At 41.2% G+C, this 18,863-nt stretch overlaps 1 long non-coding RNA gene across 1 annotated transcript in view; it reads left to right on the forward strand.

The window, feature by feature from the left end:
• Nucleotides 1–7,884: 7,884 nt before the first annotated feature.
• LOC141568325 (uncharacterized) overlaps nt 7,885–18,863 on the forward strand; it is a 98,460-nt gene continuing 87,481 nt past the window's right edge. The window contains exons 1-2 of the long non-coding RNA XR_012491453.1: nt 7,885–8,097; nt 8,551–8,687. This is a non-coding gene — a long non-coding RNA (uncharacterized LOC141568325). The remainder of the gene's footprint in view (nt 8,098–8,550; nt 8,688–18,863) is intronic.

The following is an 18,863-nucleotide window of genomic DNA, read 5'->3' on the forward strand; positions in this document are numbered from 1 at the left end:
AAAGTGGGGAAAACCAAGTCTCAGGAAGGTTAAGACACTTAACACAAGACTCAGTTTGGGTTTTAAACCCTTGAATATTCTATTTCACCCATGAAAATGTTGCTGTATTTTTTCTTCCGATTTCCTTTATCTTCATGGTTTGATTTCCTTTCCTTAAAAAGACAGATCTTGGTTTTCCCATTTAGACTCATCCTTTTCGGTTGTCCATTTCCTTCATGAGGCTATTTCTGGGTTTGATTTAACTTGAAGAAGGTAGGAAGGAGAGATGGTTTCATCTCCTACAGTTGGCCAGGGGACCAGCTCCACCCTTGTGGGATTAGGGGCTGTCCTAGACCCCAACTCCTGTGACTCTAGTGGAACAATCTGTTGCTAGGACCTGGACCTGGAAATGAATGGGACCAGCCCTGGGGGGGGATGGTACCCTATGGAATTCTGGCTAAGGGAGTCATTGACGTTCAGAACTGTTTTCCTGTTAGTTCATCCTATTCTACTTAATTAGGGTGGCTGGGACTACAGTGCAGAGTTTTGTGAAAATGGACTACTGTTTGAAGTGCCATGTGGACGTTTCTGGTTTAATGTGAATCCCGGAGGATTCTTCCACTGGATCTGTTTGTTTCCAGCCAGGTTTCTTGTCTCTGACACTTCAGGCCATCCTAAGAGGTGGCAGGACATTACAATTATCAAGCTAACAGAACTCTCAGGTTTCCATGTAAATGGAATGTCAGAATGAAGCTTTCCTCTACCTATACTTTGGGGTGGTACAGAATGCCCACATTCCTGTCCTGCTGCTTCTGCAGACCAAGGCAAACAGATTGTCCTTTGAATGTCTCAAAAGCTCTCTCTTTTTTTTCTTTTAATGCCAAACGCAATATTTGTTTGAAAAGACTACACCAGAAGTTTCCCAGCTGAGAAAACAGGCTTGTGAAAAATGGTCTCAGAAAATGAAATAAACCATGCAAAAGTTGTTCAGGGTGTGTTTGAAATGAACATCTGGATGCGAACTGCTAAATTACCTCTTTCCTCCTCCTTTTTCTCACAGCTGTTTGAAAGAGTCCTGAGGGCAGGGAAACAGGTCAATGGACCAAATTGCACCCTTCCCCCTCCTTCTAATCCCTTTTGCACCTAGGCAAGGAATATAACTCACATGTGTGTTTAATAAGTGGGCACAAATACAAGAAAAAAAAATTATCTCAATTTCTGTTGACTCTCTGCAGCAATACCAAAGGAAAATAAACTCTGAATTTAAAATTTTTCTCGAACAAAACTTATGGTTCTAATAAAATATTGCTTTAAACTTGACTTTTTTATATCAAGAACTGAACAAACCACTCGTTCCCTAAGAAAGAAGGAATGAAAGATTATTACGTCACACTTTCCCCCAAAGTTAAGAAAATCCAGTTCCAGAGGCTCTGCCTTTTAACTTATAATTGAGAAACATGAATGGTTCTGTCTGTTCTTACTAAATAATTTCCCATTGCATCTGTGTATTACACATCCCCGCCAGAACCACCACTTCAACACACACATCTAAAGAAGGCATCTACCAGTTAAGCACATTTGGAAAGAACAAGTTGACATTTTATACATCTTCACGAGATTATTAGCAGCCACAACTAATACAGAAAATATGAAATAATCGCCTCATATCAGAAGAACTTGTAGGCAAATCTTTGGGGAGACATGATAGATATTTTCACACAAAAAGAGGCTGACTGGTCAACTTTGTACTGTCAGAGGCCAAAATGGGCCTAATGAGAAGAGGAGACTCTTCCTCTGTTGTATCCTCTGTTTCAAGCATTTGTCTCCTCTACTAGCCTCCCATCTTTTCTAGGATAGGAAAAGAGCCTTGCTCATCCCTGGATCTTGGTACTGTGTTATCAGTTGTACACAGTGCATGACATGTACCCATTTGATGGATGAATGGATGACTGACTGGCTGACTGCAATTCCTAGCATAGATTTTCCAATTACAGGAGATACTGTCTTATGAAGAAATGGCTGAATACTTGCAAGGAAAAAATGAGACGCACAGGGCAGAGATTTCTTAAATTAGATGGACTCCAAGGCTCTCCCATCTTTTGAAGTCTGTAATTCTAAGTTCTTCTTTACTTGGGAGGAGATTCCTGTCCACCTGCCAGGATTCTATAGTAGTACCACTGTAGAAACAGTCCTTGAACGTGACCTTTTCTTCAAAGTTGCATGTCTCTATGTATCTGGTGGGGACAGAGTCCCAGAGAGCAGTTTCTAGGCTCTTGTCCTCACGTGGAAAGGTGCTGGCTTGGGTAGTAGAGGGCCATCAGCTGTAACCAGGTAGCCATCGGCCATGGGTATAACTGCTGTAGCTGAGCTTGCAAGCACAGATTGCGGTTAGCAAGGGGTGGATTGGTTGGCAGAGAAGCAGACGATGGATTGCATATCATTGGGGAGCCCGCTTCCTGTGTCTCCAACCCAGCCACCTGCGAGAACATAGTGGTATGAACCCCTCTCCATGGCTCCGTTAGTGTTCCTTTTTTGGACTCACCATATCCTGTACTTTCGTGCGAGGAGCGGGAGCTGAGACCTTGCATTACATATCTCTTTCCAGCTGATTTTATTTTGCTTATTTTTATTTTTGAGCTCCTACTCTGCACGAAGCACTGTGTATAGCAGTAGATAGATACTGGGGAGCTATTTAACTGTATGGAAGAGAGAAATTACCTGGCCCAGGTTATCAGGGAAGGCTTCCTTGAAGAAGCAGTGTTTGAGGTCAACAACACTGACCTAGATGAAGAAAGCACCCAGGAAAAGGGTATTCAAGTGTGAAGGAAAATCATGAATGGTATTAATACGTTGAAACAGCATGGCAGATAGAGAGTTATTATAAAAAGCTGTGGCTAGAGAGTAGAACACAAGGAGAGAATTGTGTGATGGGAAGTAGGCAGCGGAGGCCATGGTAGGGAGTCCATATAAGTCACATTAAGGCATTTGAACTTTACAATAGTCCAGCCCAAATGGGTAACCTGAAGACCCAGATTCAGCGTTTATTCCTCAGGCCAATGCCCTTTGTCAGGCTATAACCTCTTGTAATTTCTTGTAATTAGTCCTCTTGTAATTTCTTTCTTTAACATGTTCTCACTTCCCCCAAACCAGACCCAAATGCTTCCTTTTTCCAGAAGCCTTTGATCATTTCTTCGAGCGGGCACACATCTCTCCATCGGCATTTGTACCTCTCAGACCAGTTCCATATTCTACCTCAAATTTATGCTGGTTGGCTTTTGACATTCCTCTCCAGAGACTGTGGGTTTCATAACACCAGGGGTTGTCTCCTACCCCTTCGCCCGCCCCGTTCAACTCAGCAAATATTTGTTGATGAACCGTACATAACGTTCTGCCCCAAACACAGCATCAGTCAGGAGGAGCATATCAGACTTTCTGAAACCCTGGACACCATCACCTGCTCGATGTGGAAGCTTGAGCAACTTGCTGTCTCTTCCAGTATCATTTTCACCTGTAGAATAATATCTATCCTGCAGGACTTACATGAGTATTAAAAATAATAGCTGCAATTGACCAGATGTTCTGAAATGTTGTTGTAAAATCCTGAGGAAAGATTAGCGAGACTAAATTGTCAAGCCTGATTCACACTAATTTTTTCCCAGCTCAGGTAAAATCTTCAGAGGATTTTGTGAATCTTATGCCTCACTCTAGTGTCTTAGTCTTTAATCACCCTACAATAATGCAACTTGGGGGAAAAATGTAAAGAAATAAAGGATGACCATAGTTTGTTTTATTGAGAAATAATTGCCATATAACATTACATTAGTTTCAGGTGTTGGGTGGATGTTTGTATATATCCCAAAATGATCGACACAATAACATCCATCACCATAGTTAAAATTTTCTTGTGGTGAGAACTTTTAAGATCTACTTTCTCCGCAACTTTCAAATATGCAATACAGTGTTATTAACCATAGTCACCGTGCTGTACACTGCATGTCATGACTCATTTACTGTGTAACTGGAAGTCTGTACTTTTTGAAAGTCTAACTTATATGTGGAATCTACAAAAACAAAGAAAAAAACAACAACCTCATAGATACAGAGACCATAAGTTTTTGATTTTTTGTTTTCCCACATACACATTCACACATGCAAAAGTTGAGCTGAGGCACAAGGTGTGTGAAGTTACTGAATCACACACGGGGAAAGAATACTTGAGGAATGGTAAGAAATCATTCCTCCGTGAGGCCCCACTCTGCCTCCTGGTCTGTATTCCTTCTTACCATCTGAAACTGGGTCTTCTTCAGTGCCTGTTTTGCCCCCGTTAGATGGAGGCCCGTCCAGTCTTTTTCGTTGTGGTGTAACTACGTGTGTAAATTACACAGTGACTATGTAATTGTTCAAACCAGGACACTTTGGAGAAGAAAGAGTGCTCTGTTAAACACGACACTGGGACCACAGATAGAAATTGGAGAGCCACTGCCCACACAAGCTGTGCGGTCATCGCTTGCTGACTTGGGTCACACAGCTTCCAGCATCTTTCAAGTTCCTTCACCTCCCAGCCAAAGAAGAGTACAGCTCTTTCTGATCCAGTTTAGTTTTAATTGTATCAGAACATTTTCAACTCAGGGCCGCACACAGGTTTCCCTGAAGGCCATGTCAGTATATGGAGAAACATCTGGATCTTTGGTTATTGGGATGTTGGAACATAACGAGCAGTGTTCATCCCCAAGTCCTGCAGATAAACCGATTGGTTTCCACTTAGGGAACTTAACTGCCAGCGTCAATTAGCCAGGCTCCTTTAATATATTCTTTTCCTAACAAAGTAGGCAGCATCGATAAATTATTATTTATAGAGTACTTATTAAAATGCTACAGGGAAATCTTTCCTGGAAATATCTCACTGTGTAACTGTAAATGACCAAACCCTCATTTGCTGATTGAGTGTTTGAGGACTGAAGTCAGATCACAGGATGACAGAGAGTCATGCCTGAAGGAAACCTCAGACAGTACCCATGCCAACTTGACATTCAACCCCCGAATCCCTTCCTTCCACCACAACCACGGGCATGCAGGTACCCAGGCAATATCTGATGTACCTGCGATGGAGAGACTCATTCCTGCCCAAAGTGTCCCTTTCCTTTGCTGGATAGCTTTGCCAGATCAAAACTCGTTCCTGGTGTAAATGGAAATCTGTTTCCCAAACATCCATGTGTTGAGCCCCATCCTTATAGGGGTTCCATTCCCTGATAAAATTCACCTCTTTCACTGCCTTTCTGCTTCTTACCTCCTGCAAAGTAGTGAAGACCTGTCTCATCCGAGCCGTGAAAAACAAGCACAATCCATAAAGTGACAGGCAGTACTTCACAGTGGTCTAGAGTATACCATGGACTAGGGCTAACGTGCTGGAGTTTGGATCCTGGCTCCACCTGTAATAAGACAAGACATTTAACTTGTCAGACTCCCAGTTTTCCCATCTGTCCAAAGGGGAATGCTAGTGGATACCTACTTTAGTGGATATCTACTTCCGAGGGCATTCTTGAAAGATTATAGAAGGCAGTGTACATACAGTGCTTAGAATAGTGTCTCCTGGCATGAGTTAAACATGACATCGCTATTATATTATCACATAAAATCCAAGCAACTAGAGTGCAAATCATTGCGCTGTTGTAAGACCAGTGCCCAGTGGGCCAGGTCATAGCATTGGGCACTGTGTGACCCCCAAATGCAGCCTCCTCAAAATTCTCCATCAGGCATTCCTAGTTCTTTGGATTGAATGCTGAATTACTTTTTGGAGGGAATAAATCCTAATAATTAAGAGCCAGGGCCTGGGAAATCATACTCAACACTGGTTATACATTGATTGGATTTTTTTGTTTTTAAATAGCAATGAAATAAGAATTATGGTGGGTTACGAGATGGATATTTTCTGAAAGCTCCTCAAAAATTGTGAACGGGCAGGCAGATTAAGAACAACAGACATAAAATAGGTCTTTATGGGTCCGAGTCTCGACTCCGTCAGTTACCAGCTGTACAACTTTGGGAAAGTTTCTTCATCTTTTCAGACCTCATTTACCACATCTATAAAATGGAGATAAAAATAAGTGTTCCTACCTCACAAAGCTGCAGTGGTATTTAAATGAAATAGCACATGTGGAGAGGGAGCAGAGTACGCATTAGATATTAGTCCTAGATGTCTCACTTTAATAAGCATCTTCCATTCTTACTCCATCGACATCCATCACCTTTGCCTCAACTTGTCAACAGGTTTCAAAGAGTCTTGGACACTGTCTGGGCTGTAAGTACAACCCAAGGTCCTAGACACCAGGATCTATCAAGAAACCCTTGTCTAGCCTGGGTACATTTCAGACTGATAGTGGCCCCGTTTGCTTTTCTGATTATTAAGAATGATTTGGTGGTAGATGAGAGAAAGGGGGTTAAATATATGGTGATGGAAGGAGAACTGACTCTGGGTGGTGAGCACACAATGCAATAGACGATGTATTATAGAATTGTACACCTGTGTCCATTTAACCACTGTCACCCTAATAAATTTAGTAAAAAAAAACCAAATGAATGACTTGCATTTACAGAGCATTGGAGCAGACAGGGGTCCCCCCTGTGGTAAAGCAAATAGGAGATATGACAACAAACTTATCATCTTGGGCTGTGGCTGATATCAGCATTGCCACTACCTGACCAGTATCAGTCGCTTAAGGACCTGCTCCAGGGCAGGCAGGAGAGCTCGGCAGACTTGCTGCTCCAACTGCACTCCTGAAATCAGCAGCATTGGCATCGCCTGGGAACCAGGATGGGCAGCATTGCCCTTCATGACTATTAAGAGGAGTTCATACCCAAGGTTTGTGAAAATTCCCAGACACAACCACCCACCCAGCGGGGCTGATGCCTAGATAAGGCCCCTAAATGATCAGCTTCTCTCCATCTCTCCACAATCCTGTATCACTGGTTTAGCCTTTCTATAAATGACTCCCCTGAGTCATTTTCTGATTTGGAGTTTCTACCTGTTCTCGGCCCTTGTTGGGAAATGCCACCAGATATTTGGTTTAGTGGGGGCCCCAAGGCTAGTTCCGTATTCTAGTTACAGAAAGAGAGTAAGCTGTTGGCTATTCCAGCTTCTCTCACTGGTTGATATCCCCCTCCCTCCGATTTTCTCTTCCAGGAACCAGCCATCTTTAGAGAGTTAGGGAGTATTGGAGCCTGAATTCTAATAGAAACAGAAGTCTGGCCTTGGGTAACATGTGCTAAAAGCTTTCACTGGACAAAAATCCCCAATGTTTACCCGAATTATTATTTGACTTTACATTGTCATCAGGATATAATGAAATCCCTGTTTTCACTGCATTTCAGAAATCTGGGCAAAAGATGGAGGGAGGACAGTGAATGAAAACCTGGAGTGAGTCCTGGGGAGCAGGAGACAGCTATTTACATGTGTGCACATATGTATGCACACGCGTGCACACACACACACTCACACACACACATATTGAGCATCTATCATTATGCTGGACAGTGTAGATACAAAAGCAAACAAAAACAGATATGTGTTCACCTCCCATCCTTGGCCCTTGTGGAGCTTACACCTTGAAGGGAAACAGATATGAATCGAACAACCACAAAAATATGTGTTACAATAGTGATAAATGTTCATAAAAGAGAGGTACAAGTGTTATGGGAACATGAAAAAGGAGATGGATCTATTCAGGAAGATTTCTCTGAGGAACAACAAAACTGAGGGGTGGGTAGGGTTAACCAGACCAACACGGGGGTGACATGGGAGGGGCGGCCCAGCTGCTGCCAAAGTCCTGTGACCAGGGGAATCGATGCCCTTTGAGGAATTGAAACAAGCTGCAGTGAGTGGAGCCCAGAGAAGGGCGGAGGGGAAGGACGACTGGCAAGCTGAGGCTGCCGTGATGGTGGGAGTGTTGGGTCTTCGTTCTAAGAGCTCTGGGAAGCAGTGAAGCGCTTCTAGCAGGGGGCAGCGGGACCATACGTATGCTCCTAAATGAGTAGTCTTTCTGCCAATATGGAGAATAGATTGTAGGAGGCAAGAGAGGGTGTGAGAAGCAGACCGGTTAAGATTGCATTGTGTTCTCCAAGGTAGGGAACATGGTGGTGGAGGCAAAAGGAGAAGTGGGATGTCCCAAGAGATAATTAGGTGATAAAAACAAAAGGACTTCTATTAGCTCAGGAGGTAGAAGCAGGGAGAGGGAGGTATTAAGGGTGATGGTTTGCAAAATGTCCTGGATGTTGCTCTCTTAACTGAAGCAGGGCGCACTGGCCAAATACCAGATTGGGAGGTAGGGGTGGCCATGAATTACATTTTGGACATTTTGAGTTAGACGCTTTCCCTGACCTCTCAGACAAAGACACAGAGGTCTGGAGTTTGGATGAGCGTTCTAGGCTGCAGGGAGATATTTTATAATAATATAATTTAAAAAGTAGAAATAGCAAACCTCATTTATTGAACATTTACTCTGTGCCAAAGCCAGCTATCTGTTATCTAATTGAATCTGTAAAGGACTGAAAAATCTGTTCATCCCCATGTTACAGATGAGGAAGTGGAGGCCCCAGAGAGTATCTGATCCAAGCTCTGCATCGCTGTGTCACACTGCCCCCTGCTGAGCACCTACTAAGTGCAAATCTCCTGGGAAACAACGGTGTCCAAGACATTCCAAGGAGCTTGTAAGGTAAGTTCATGGATTTCTGTGTCTCCCATAGCAAACTGAAGAAGGATAAGCCATGAGGTAGGAATTTCTGCACTTTGTCAATTATACTGCCACTCATCTGCAAGCCACAGCTCACTTGTACTCATATACACAGGTGCATACATAGCCCCCTGTGCACAACTTTCTCCAGTCTTCTTTCTAAACTTTTTCAGCTAGAACCCTATTTTCTTTTTCCTTTTGCTCCCTGGCTTTAGGTTTCCCATGGGCAAGTAGATTAAATAAGGAGTTTCACCATGCATCCGTCCACCAGGTAACACATTCCATCAGCCTTCAATGTCAAGGTCTCAAGACACCAGGGAGCAGAGGGAAGCCCGACACTGATGCCCTTTTGTAGGCTAGACTAAAGCCCTTATTTGCTATAAAGCAGCTTCCTCTACTACCTGTCTGGACATTGTTCTGAGGGCTACAAGAATGGCCTTTCTAAAACTAGCTTTGAAGTAGAGATAGACTTACCACAGCCACGAAAGAAAAAAATAATATTTATACAAATGCTCCCTTCAAGCATCTTCTGCTTTTGCCCAACACTGAACACAAACATGGAAGAATTTCACTGCTGCCATTACCCAGAAGAGTTTGAGATTTGAATCCAGGAAAATTTTCCGTAGTTCACATGAAACGGAACGTACGGATCAGCACTGAAAACATCCATCATTTTGGAAACCCTTGTTTCTTATTATTCTAGTAAAAATAGTACTAGTTGAAGCTTAACGAATTGTGCCTGAGTGTGTACTGAAAAACACATAGCCAAGGGTCCACTTTGGATTTAACTGACATTGCGTTTTATCCATTGTCAAGTGTGTTTTCGCTGGTTGAAATAATGTCAATCTCCTCACTAAAACACTGTTTAGAATCAGGGTGAGTAATGATGGCAGCCCGTGTTGTTATGAAGTGAGAAGTCTCAAGCAGTTGAGCCTCTTGCTGTGTTTCACGCCTATAGATACTATAGAACTTTTCTTCCTTACACAGTCATGTTTTTCATATGTTGTAATATTCCTTACACTTTTATCCCATAACATAAAAGAAATAGTATTTGGATTATCCACTGGGAGACAATTCGGAGCAACGCCATATTTGAGCAGATAATCAGAGCTATGCATGAAGACTCTGAAGTTCCTGGCTCTCAGAAAACCACTGAGAAATGCCCAAAGAGGAGCATATCATATTGATCATATTTTCCCAGAAATATAGTAATAGAAAATTGTCCTGTCAGAAGGAGGGTGGGGAGATAACTGTTAACTGCTTTTCCCTGAAGTTGCCCCTATGGCATCTCAAAGCAGAGTTCAGAATAACTCATGCAAAAAGCTGTATAATCACCCACACATAGGTGTGCATATAATGATGGTAATTCTATCTAACTCAGAGTAAAAGCAATTCTAAGAGTTTCTGTATTTCTACCTGAGGCAATTCCTTCACCCGTGCCCTGGATGTCATTCATTTCTGTTTATTCAATGCCTTTGCCCTGTCTGTGCTGTGGATCTTTCTGGAATATTATTTTCTCTACTCTCCATTGTTAGGGGGAAAAAACCTTCTTTGATTTTAGTCTCACCTTAACTCTTTTGTTGTGTGCCTTCTTTGAACAGCAACATTCCTCAAAACTTTGTCTACATAACTGTATCCACTTTTTAAAGTTGCACTGACTTCTCCAAACATGCCACATTTAGCTTTCATTCCTGTCACTCCAGGAAATAGTCTCTTTACAATACCATGAGAGGCTGCCATGTCACTAAATAAGATGGACACTTTTCAATCTACCATTCATTCATTCGTTCATTTATTCATTCATTCATGTATTTGTTGAATGCCTGCTATGTACCTAAGTTCTATTCTAGGAACTGGGGATCCAGCAGTGAACAAAACTGACAAAAAGTCCCATTCTTTTGGAGTTTTCCATTCTAACGGAGAGTCACAGATAATACATTTTAAAAGTAAAGTTACGTATTCTGTCTCATTGAGGAATCACTCAGCAGAGTTCAGGTAACTTGATGAGTCCCTGCTTGGGACAATCTCGGCTTCTGTGATCCAACTCACCTGCTCAATTTCCCTCTATGGATGATTTTTTTCTTCAGTCTCCTTTATCATCTCTCTTTTTTTTTCTTTCTTTCTTCTTGGTTACTCAATACTGGAGTCCCTCAGGATTTCGCTTTCATTTGCTTTTCTTTGTGTGTTTTTTCTTTATTTCTTTGGCTCTCATTTGTGTATGTTTTATTTTAATCCTATGGTGTGTGTGTGTGTGTGTGTGTGTGTGTGTGTGTGTGTATAAAATGTCCATTGTTTTAGCCATCACCAGATTCCAGTGATACTAAAACTGATGAATCAAACCCAGAGATAAGTTAATTGTAAAGCTATGAGAGTTTGCTCTAATTGTAACAGACCCCACTTTTCATGGACCTCTGTGAGTGCTGGGAGTTTCTAGGAATGTAAGAATGTTCTAGGCATTGACGGAAGTACAAGTTACAACCAAGGAGTATTTTGATATAAGCATCCATTGTAAGTTGACTAAAGAAATCTCAGAAGAAAAGAAAATGAATTTTCATGAGCCCAGTAATTCGTTGACTTCTTTTTCTACATAAATGTTACCTTTTATACATAGGTTTGTGCTCATAATTCTTTGTTTTTTCTGAAAGAGAGTCCCTCAAATTGCATAATCTTTAGGCCCCATAAACATAGCATCCTTCTCTGTCCAGAACTGGCCTCTCTGATGAGTTCTACTCAGTGTCAAAGCCTTCTTAAGAGTCTACTGATTCCATTGTTAGTCTCTAACTCATATTCCAGAATTCTCCCCTTTCTACCTGGATTATTGTAATATCTGTCTAACTAATCTTTTCAATCACAGCAAAGTTCCCAACTGCCCCCTCTACACTTTGTCAGTCAAATACACTTTTTACAGCGTAGCCAAAGTGAATTTTTATAAACACAAATTAATAATGCCACTCACATCTCAGAACCCTCAGCAGCTTTCCATTGTTCTTAGATTCTAAGGCTTACATTAAATCCAATATTTTTAACATGGACATGCTCCAGAATCCCCGTTTTCATTCCCATTTCCCACTGTATGAACCAGTAGGTTTTTTTTCTCATTTCCTCTGAAGAATACTTTCCGCCAGGATCGTGCTACATGCTCTTTTCTCTGGTTGGGATTTACTAACCAAGATTTTCACCTGGCTAACTCTTAAGATCTTGGCTTAAACATCTTTTCTCTAGAGAATCCTCCTGCCCCTAGAGCCAATGGTAGAATTTGCTTCACTAAAAATATAAGGGATAAGGGAGAGATGAGTTACATCCAAAGCAGGGTCAGGTTGCCACTACCACAGGAAGGTAGAAAGACTGAAATAAACTGGAGCAGACCGCTGTGTATTTACCACACCTCCTTTCTTCTTCTTTTTGGACATATAAACTTATGACTAAATTCTCACCAGTGAAATATAGGTGGTTTACATGTGGTCTCACGCAATCCTCCGAGCTTGGTCCTTCTTCTCTTGTCTTCTGAGGCCCTAGAACTGAAAGGAAGACTACCTTCCGTATACCCACTTGACTTTCTGGTGAGCAAGAAATAAATGCGATTAGATTAAGCTTCTGAGATGTGGGGGTTGTTTGTACTACAGCTACTATTACTCTAATACTTTACACAACAGATTGAAAAATAAGCACCCACCACATGTCCTCATCCCAAAATCATTTCATTTCCTATTCAAGTAAAACAAACAAACAAACAAAAAAAAACAAAACAGAAAACTTCCAGTGGAAATGCAATGGAGAAAAGAACTCAATTGGAAGTCCATTGGACTACAGCTCCTGCTGCAATCTCAATATTCAGAGGATCATTAACTTTTGACCGGCAATAGGCATAATTGTTAAAAGCTGGAACTTAAGGAATCTTCTGGAAGTGGATTGAATGCAATGTGGCCTAACTGTATCCATATCCTCTGTCCTTTACTTTGTAGTCCCTTCCTATGACAATGCTGGGTTAGACCATATGACTTTCTTAGTTACTGAGTTGTTTGCAAGCATGATGTAGAAAGTGCATCCCTTGAAAAACACATGCTTGTTTCACCTTGCCCTCTTGCCTAAGTGGGCTTATTTATTCTCATAACTCTTCTTTGCCATGAGGGTGTGCTATTCTGACTTCCTGGAAGGATGTGAATGGTACATGGAGAAAAGTCAAGGTCATCCTAGACCACTTGACATTGAGCTAAACTCCTCACAATGTGACAGATACCAGCCAAGGTTAACAAAGCCACGTATCTAGCTCAGATTTGACTTCAGATACATGAGTGAGTCAGACAAGATCAGAAGAAGAGCTTAGCCTATGCTGAAACTCAGAACAATAAATGATTATTGTTTTGAGCCATTGAGTTCAGGGGTGTTTTGTTGCAGAATGTTATGGAGGAAATAGGTAACTGACCAATGTGAAAACCCAGCACTGACATTTATTAGCTCTGAGATCTTTGACAAATTACTTAATCTGTCTGCCTCACTTTTTGCATCCAGTAAATGGGACATAGCATTGCTTATTCCAAAACTTTGTTGAAAAGAATGATCAAGATAATACATGAAAAGCACAAAGCTTAGTGATCGGTGTGTAGAAGAAATCAATAAATCTTAGATACGATGAAGAGGAAAGGTAAAGGAAGAGGAGAAGGAACAATAGAAAGAAAATGAGATATTTTCAACCTGATCTGTAAGCCAACAGTTTAGGTTCATATTGTCTGCTCAGTATTTCTATAGAAAGGGTATTTAAGAGAAAAATAAATAAACATTGAAGAAATAAAAACCAATAGACAACCTATGCATCCATCATTCTAAATAATCTAAACTCTATTTTTTTTATTTTATAAGATGTTGTCACTGGGAGATTGTGTACTTAGTCTATGTCAGCTCAGTACCTTAGAAGACATTCTTCCCCAAATCTTGCTTCAAGATTTTACCATCGGTATTTATCAAAGCTGTTTTATCAAATAACCATTTAAAAAACACTTTAATCTTGGTTTTGATTTTGCTCTAAGAGTACTTTACATTGTACTTATCAATAATGCCCCATCAGAAGTTTTCGTGTAACATATTTCTTTTTAAATGTAGCAAAATACATAGAATAATGAAAAGGAACCTATTATTTCCCCCTAGGAATCAATCTATGTCCTTCTTTCTCCATAGACTTTTCTTTTAACCCTGGCCATCAGGAAGCTCCGATATATTACTTAACCATAGCAACTACCTCACTTTTAAGTTTAGCATATTTACTCAATTCTCCAAAGATTCCGAATCCTGATAAATATATCTCTAATGCTGTTTCTTACATGCCATCTGTTTTAGGCACCTCAAGTCCATTTTAGAATGCATCATGTATAAGCAAATAGGTCTCTTCTAATGCTTAACAACAGTCTAGAACCAAATGTTCACAAACATTTGTCAAATCTAGACAAGAAGCTGTTTCCTAAAGGTCTCAACTCACTCTCTGAAACATGTTTTATGGTCTTTCAGCCTTGGCTTTGGAAAAGTCATCAGGTTGCTAACTGCTTTAGGGATCATAAAACCAAGTTTGTTTCTAAACAGAAGAAAAAGCTCTAAGAAGGAGAAACTTATGCACAGAACACGGGGTGAGAAAAGGCCCCCGAGAAGCTTTCCTGGCAAGAGTCCCAAGCTCATGTTACCAGGAATATTTACATTAAAAATATATCTCCAGCTTGACCGACAGCTCTGAGGTCAAGCTCAAAATCCTGCCTGGGAGTTCTTTGGTTTTATTACCATTTGTCATTTCAAGCTTTGGCTATGATTTCTCTGCCTTCTGAGGCATAAAGGCAAATAGAGCAGAGTGAGGGCTGGAAATAGCAGCCCTGATAGTATGAGGTGGGGATGAGGGGTTTCTGAGATGTTTCAGCAGAAAATGGCTGGTTGAAGGCCCGAGGACCAAGAACTTTCCTCTCACATACCAGCCTTTTCATATGGAAGCAAGTACCCACTAAGAGTTAAGTAGAATTGTTTCTTGCCTTATTTTCTGAGACCTGTTCCTGGAGATAAACTTGTTTGGTCCTCTTTTCCCACCCCCCTGGAGCCCCATGAGAGGGCTTCCCAGCTATAGAAGTGAAAAAGGGAGAGATTTATGGAGTTTCCATTGTAATGATAGCCATAATTATATGATGGTTTTCACTAGGTTGCTACTCAACCATAAATATTGTATCCTAAGCCTGACATTACTAAACACCTCTCAGGAAACCATGTAAAATATTATTTTTTATTATCAATATTGTTGTTTGAAAACAATTTACAGACCTATGTTTAAAGAAAAATTAGGTGAATAAATAATTCCAATTTTAGTCTCTCTCAATAACACCAGTCAAAGTGATTCTAGCAGAGACCACATAGTACAGAAAAAGACCGTGGGGTTGGGGAATGTCACCTCCATGTAACAATATGTAAATGAAGCTCTAGCTCTCGCTCACATTCCCAGCCCTAGTTCTGAACATCTTGTCCCAAACCTCATAATGTAGCTCTCAGGCTTCTTAGAGGATTGCTTTTCACCTGTGTCGTCCCCTTTTGCTGTTTGGACTTGACATTAGGCATCAATCACCTTTTATCCACCTTTTATTGTCAGTGCTGCATTCAGATGTATTTTCCAGTTCATGGATTCTCTCTTCAGCTGTGTCTATTCTACTGTTTAATTTGTTCATTAAGGCTTTTTTTTCTATTTATTTGGTAGTCTTTTATTGAAGTAGTATTTGGTCCTTTTACAAATATATTTATTCTTTTTTTTATACCATGTTTTTTATTACGTCATTTTGTCTTTAACAACATTTTACATAATTTTATTTTACAGACATTTTCAGATTGTCATATTACCTTCAATTCTTAGAGTTGTGTGTGTGTGTGTGTGTGTGTGTGTGTGTGTGTGTACTCATTGATTCTCCCTTATGAATTTTTTTGCTGACCCCTTGTTCTGCTTCCCCTCTGGGCAGTCCCATAGAAAAAATACACTCCTTCTGGATGGTAATAAGAAGAGAGAAAGCAAAATATATACATGCAGCAGACCTCCTAGATACTTTCAGATCCAGGCTAACCTTCACATGGAGTGCAAGGAATTTTTTTTTTTTCTTTTTTCATTTTATTATACCATAATTCCTTCTGGTCAATCACATGGGTGAATTGAACAGGATAGAATGTGGATGTACAACTTTACGATTAATTACCTACATCCTCTTGAGATAGTAAGAGAAACAACAAATAAACAGTACCTAGGAGCTCTTTTGAGCATAAAGCCTTAAGTGAGTCAACAGAAGCCATGGTATCATCCCTTTGTTTGCACCACAGACACTTCCCCAGGACGTCCCCTAGGTGGCGCGCACCAGATTACAAGTGCTTCTTCCTCTCCTTCCTCAGAAGCGAGGCCTATTCATCAGGAAGTGAGAAATGTACACTGCAGTTTCTGCTGGTCACTATGCTACATTTGATGAGACTTCAAGCGTGATCTCGGTTTATCCCACTTTTGCAGGTACAGGATTAAACACATTAGGCAGTTTTCTTCTCTTCATTTCGTCATTGTAGCTGGACAATTGGGCAACCTACAGTAACTCCTTGTTTCCAAATGGAAGGAAACCAAGGCTCAGAAAAGTGAAATAATTTTTCAAGGTCACATAAGTAAGTAGAGGAGCTAGAATTTGAACCTTGTTTTCTCTGATTCCAGAGTCTGTGTTTATTTTCCCGGCAGTGCAAGTCAGAGGGAGTAGATATGTAAGCCTACTGGATCAGAGGCCTTCCCAAAAATGCATAATAAGGGCAATTTTTCTTCTATTCTGTCTTAAAATTAATTTGAATTTTATATTCTAATTTATAATATTTTGCATCAATGTTAAAATGAAAATGAGATGGTTTCTCATTTTGAGTTAAATTAATTAGTTTTTTATTTGAATCCCATTGCCTCCGTAGAAGTTTTTCTCCTTTTCTTTGAGGCCTTCGCTAGCGTTCCACTAAGACTCCCTCACTATAATCGTGTCATTGTTGGAATGTGGCTACTCAATCAGGAACTAGATTTCCTGGCCTCCTTTTGGGTAATAGGACTAAATTACACCCAGTGGGGTATAAGTAGAAGTTATGTACACCATTTACAATCTTGGCTTGTAAACTCCCCCCACCCCCACTTCAGTGTTCCCCTCTCTCCATATAGCATCTGGATTTAGATGCCCAAGGCAACCTTAGAAATTATGTATTCAAGATGGCTGAGCCTCCATTAGGTAAGTCCTTCTCATGGAAGAGAGACCCCACTCTCACCTTTGCTGCCAACCAGATTTTGTAAGAGCAAGATTACATGTCTGATGTGTTACAGCATATGATTTCATAGTTTATCTCTTACAGTCGCTGGCTTTGCTTTACTACAGCATGCCCCCTGTCCTTGGCTCTCTTCTGGTCTGAACAGCCTTACCCCGAGCGAGCCCCAGTCTCTTTCTCAGGGATAAGTGTGTGTCAGCGTTGCTCCCTGTATTCATTTCCCAGGACTTCTATACCAATGACCACAAACTGGGTGATTTAAAACAACAGAAACATAACTGTATTGCCTCACAGTCCCGGAGGCCAGAAGTTCAACCTCAGTTTCATTGGGCCGAGGTCAAGGTGTTAACAGGGCCACTCCCTCTGGAGGCTGTAGGGGGAGAATGTGTTCCTCACCTCTTCTGGCTCCCAGTGGCTTCCAGCCTGCTTGGCTTCTGGCTGCATCACTCAGATCCCTTCCTCCATCTTCACATTGTCCCCTCCTCTGTGTTTATCAAATCTCTTCTACTTCCCTCTTATAAAGACACGTGACTAGATTTAGGACCCATGTGAATAATACAAGATATTCCCCCCAAATCAAGGTCCTTAACTTAATCACATCTGCAAATGCCCTTTTTCCCCTCAACATTTACAGTCCAGGGATTAGTATCTGATATCTTTGGGGGCAGTTATTCAGCTTACTCTACAATCCCCCCCCCCAAATGGCTTGATTGGAGCTCCAAAGGCAAAGATTGCAGGAGCTCTTGAAATGGGGAAGATGGTGAGGTGAGAGACACTAAGATCTTTCTTTAACTTCTTTAGTGAGAATAAGAAAATATATTTTACACGCACCCACACAGTAAGGAGAGAGAAACTCTGAGTGGAGACTTGACCCAGGGACCCTCATAATCACCAGGTGTGCAAACTGTAGCCCTGAAGAGCTCTGTCGTGGGGGCAGCTGCAGGCTCGTCTGTATTTCTCCTTTTTTCATCCGGTCAGAACGTACTGTGTATCAGACACTGTTCTGTGTGCTGTGATACATCAGTGGAGATGATGACAGCAAGAGTCCCTATCTCTGTGGGTCCTACATTCCAGGATAGAAAATTAGCAGTGCATTTAATTAATAACTAAATTATGTGCAAATAAAATCATTCTTCAAGCCCAATTTCCAATCTTCTGACATTCCTCTTGTTTCTACGACTTCCCAAAGGTTAAAAGTAGAAAACAATAAATGATAGCTGAGAGTTCTCTCATCACCTGGGTTGCATTTGCTCTTCCCTTACAAGTATTTTCAGTTCCTTTTTATTTGAGGTAGTTTTTTAGCACACAGTAGGTCATTGCATAATTTCCTGTCGTTCTGTAGGTTAGAAAGCACATTCCCAGGGCAAAAATGCACTTTATTTCAGGCAACTCCCACTGCACAGTTTTGTACTTGAGTTATATGGTTTTAGTTCCATGTTTATATTTTTGTTATATTTATTGTTTATATTCATCTTTCCTTTCATCGGTATATTCCTTCTGCTCCCCTTCTCCCCCATTGCTCCCATTTACGCTCACACTGAGCTGTAAGGCAGGCAAGAGACAGACAGACAACCCATCACAGCCCCACTGACACCCCAGCCACTCCTGTCTGACCCTGCTCTCAGCACAACCTGATGAAAAGATGTCACTGCAGACAAGCGTTTAACCTCCTCACCTCTCCCCTTTGCCCTCTGCCTTGTCTGAGCAGCAGTGGGGGAAGGTGGGAGCCAGGGGAGAGATTAAATCAGGTGGTGGAAAGCTAATACCGTCTCTAAGCAACCCTCAAAGTGAGCCCAGGAATTTAAACTGTAATATTATCCCCCAAGAAAAGGAGCAAGAAAATGAGAAAAGTCAGTGCCTTGCTGGGCTCAGTGTTGGGGT

The sequence above is a fragment of the Rhinolophus sinicus genome, linkage group LG13 (genome assembly GCF_036562045.2).
Source record: "Rhinolophus sinicus isolate RSC01 linkage group LG13, ASM3656204v1, whole genome shotgun sequence".
Taxonomy (NCBI): Eukaryota; Metazoa; Chordata; class Mammalia; order Chiroptera; family Rhinolophidae; genus Rhinolophus; species Rhinolophus sinicus.